This window comes from Bidens hawaiensis, unplaced genomic scaffold (genome assembly GCF_021521415.1).
Source record: "Bidens hawaiensis isolate Kalapana, Puna unplaced genomic scaffold, B.hawaiensis_p1.1 tig00000296_1, whole genome shotgun sequence".
NCBI lineage: Eukaryota > Viridiplantae > Streptophyta > Magnoliopsida > Asterales > Asteraceae > Bidens > Bidens hawaiensis.
Window position 1 is genome coordinate 994,042 of NW_027491024.1, and position 3,059 is coordinate 997,100.

The 3,059-nt window shown below is 36.1% G+C and overlaps 1 pseudogene across 1 annotated transcript; it reads left to right on the forward strand.

The window, feature by feature from the left end:
• Positions 1 to 527: 527 nt before the first annotated feature.
• On the forward strand, positions 528 to 2,364 carry LOC143619465 (SNF1-related protein kinase regulatory subunit gamma-1-like; annotated as a pseudogene). Its single transcript, XR_013151188.1, has 4 exons — positions 528 to 723; positions 1,297 to 1,739; positions 1,823 to 2,082; positions 2,158 to 2,364. The product of XR_013151188.1 is annotated as an SNF1-related protein kinase regulatory subunit gamma-1-like (transcript).
• Positions 2,365 to 3,059: the final 695 nt, after the last annotated feature.

Sequence of the window (3,059 nt, forward strand, 5' to 3'; positions counted from 1 at the left end):
ATGAGTCGATATTATCGGGTATATTAGAAATCTCATAGCTACATTTTCTCAAAATTCACCTATTAGTTGAGGTATAAGTTATAATCATACAGCTAGCACTGAAAATATAAGTATCGAAAGAAGACATATATGAATAAACTTAAAGGACTGAAAGTTGAGTTATTACTAACCTTAGGGGCGAAAGTTAACTACTTCATTCTATTTTTTACCAATTATTCGCCTCATTTTCATCCCCGTCACTTCATACACCATTTACACGTGGCAGATGAACAAAACCACCAACAAACCAACATCATTTCTTCCTGTCATCATCTTCTTCTTCTTCTTTCCTTATACATTTCATTTCAGATCCTACTAATCAGCCTGCAGAGAACACAAGGTAGAATGCTTCTTCTTTCAAAATTATTATATCACAAAATCTATCAATATATCTTTATGCATCTTGTTGTAACCATGTTTTTTCTTTATTATTTTCGGTAATATTTCATGTTTGTTTTTTGTTGTGCTAGATAATACGGAGTATAATATAATATATATAGTGGTAAGAGGCAAACATGTCAGATGCAAAATCTAAAGGAAAAGGAGGAGAAAAATCAGAGTATGATGCCTACTTTGAGTTGGTTCAAAGCAGGAAGAAACTGTCTCCTTCATTACAGGACAAATTAACTACTGCTTTCTCAAAGATCCCAGTTTCATCCTTTCCTCTAGTACCTAGAGGCAAAGGTAAATTATTAATTATTCAATTCACTGATATTAATCGTATGAATATTACATTTTTTATATATATATTGATATCGATATTTTCTCAAGTATATATAATACCAATCATTCCTTTAATTTCATATGCAATACATCAAACATCTTTTTAGATTGAAGGCCTAATAGCAAGATTTTCAATCGTTTACTGTTGAAATGATTTTCATGATGGACAACACATTAATATAGATCGAATAATGGAATTACGGAATTTATATATTATTAATCAACAGTTACAGTAACTTATATATTCTATATTACACATGCTATATAATATGTTATTAATCAACTATATAGTGAGACACCCAAAGACTTCATTTTAAAAAAAGTGAAAGGGAGGTCTTGGAGAAATAAATAGGAGGTACAGAGGTTTCTCACCTATGATGGAATAGAGATGACCGGGTGGGTCAATGATCCAAATGGCTATTTATAAAAGAAACTATACATGTACACATTATAATAGTTGTATATCCAATAACACATGCTAGCAATTATTACATAGCCTGTAGTAGAAAAGATAAAAGGTTATTCTCTTTGTAGTGATTGAAATTCAAGCAGACACCACAATAGCCGATGCGGTCAAGATTCTATCAGAATCCAATATATTATCAGCACCAGTGAAGAATCCGGATGCGGGAGACACAACAGACTGGAAAGAGAGATACCTCGGAATCCTGGATTACTCCACCATAGTTTTGTGGGTGTTGGAAACCGCAGATTTGGCAGCTGCTGCGTTAACCGCCACATCAGCAACTGCTGCGGGACTAGGTGCTGGAGCTGCAAGCACTCTTGGAGCTATTGCATTAGGTGCCACCGGCCCGGTTGCTGCAGCCGGTCTAACTGTTGCTGCAGTCGGTGCAGCCGTTGCTGGCGGTGTTGCTGCTGACAAAGGAATGGGAAAAGACGCACCAACCGCAGCTGATGAATTGGGGGAGGATTTTTATAAAATTATCCTCCAGGAAGAGCCTTTTAAGTCTACGCAAGTGAGTTCAAACTCATACCTTAAAAAGCATGTTTTTTTGTCTGTTGCAATATAGAAAATGAGTGGCATGTGTTTATTTCACAGGTGAAATCCATTGTGAAAGGTTACCGTTGGGCCCCTTATATTTCACAGATAGTTCTATGTTGAGTGTGCTGTTGCTGCTTTCGAAGTATCGGCTGAGAAATGTGCCTGTTATAGAGCCCGGTAATCCCATGATTAAAAACTTTATAACTCAGTCTGCAGTTGTTCAAGGTCTTGAACAATGCAAAGGAAGAGACTGGTTTGATGCCATCTCTGTGCATCCTATAACTGAGTTGGGCCTTCCTTTCGTTTCAAAAGATAAGGTTAGAGTTGTCATTTTACCAGTTTTATTGTACGTTCAAGGGTTAATTTTGATGATCAAAGTTTTTCATGCTAAGGTTGTTAGCAGTCAAAGTGATGAACTAATTCTTGAAGCTTTCAAGAAAATGAAAGATAACGAAATTGGAGGTCTACCGATTGTCGAAGGCCCAACAAAGAAGATTGTGGGTAACTTGAGCATAAAAGATATTAGATTTTTGTTACTCAAGCAGAAGCTTTTATCCAACTTCAGGTATGTTCAGTTAATATATTTCGTTGAAAGGTAGTGTTTACCGTTTCCATCGATAGAGCTCAATAATTAATATATCAGTTAATATATGTGTGAACTCTCGCATGGGCAAAAGTGAAATTGCACTAATTTTGAAGTTATTTTTCTAATCTCGTAAAACAATAACGTTAAAAGTGGCAGAAGGTTAATCAGGCATCATGTGGTGGCGTTGATAGCCGAAAAATAAGAGTACATGCACCAATCAACCGGTGTCCCGATGATTGAGTGCTATGTGCCTTATGTCCAAGGCTTGATACAGAACTGCTATCGAGCCGGGGGTCTCACTGGAAGCAGTCTGTCTATCCCTATGGGGTAGAGGTAAGGTTATATATATCTTACCATCCTTAGGCCCTACCATAGCTTTCCTATTGATGGGATATACTGAGTATGATGATGATGATGTAGATAAGATAAGTGTGTTTAAGTTAGATAGGGGGTACCTAGATTAAGGACAATTGGGGGAAATATATAAATACCCTTATGATTATAAAATATTGAAAGCAAAAAAGGACTTTGTGGCCCAATGACAACCATAAAAGAGAGTTTGTGGGGCTTTTCGCAACTTGAATGGGATTTCAACATGTATTTTTCATATATATATATATATATATATATATATATATATATATATAGGCGCTAAAGGGACATTAAACCATAGCGGGGCGTATGAAACAAGGTTCAAAGTGTTGGGTT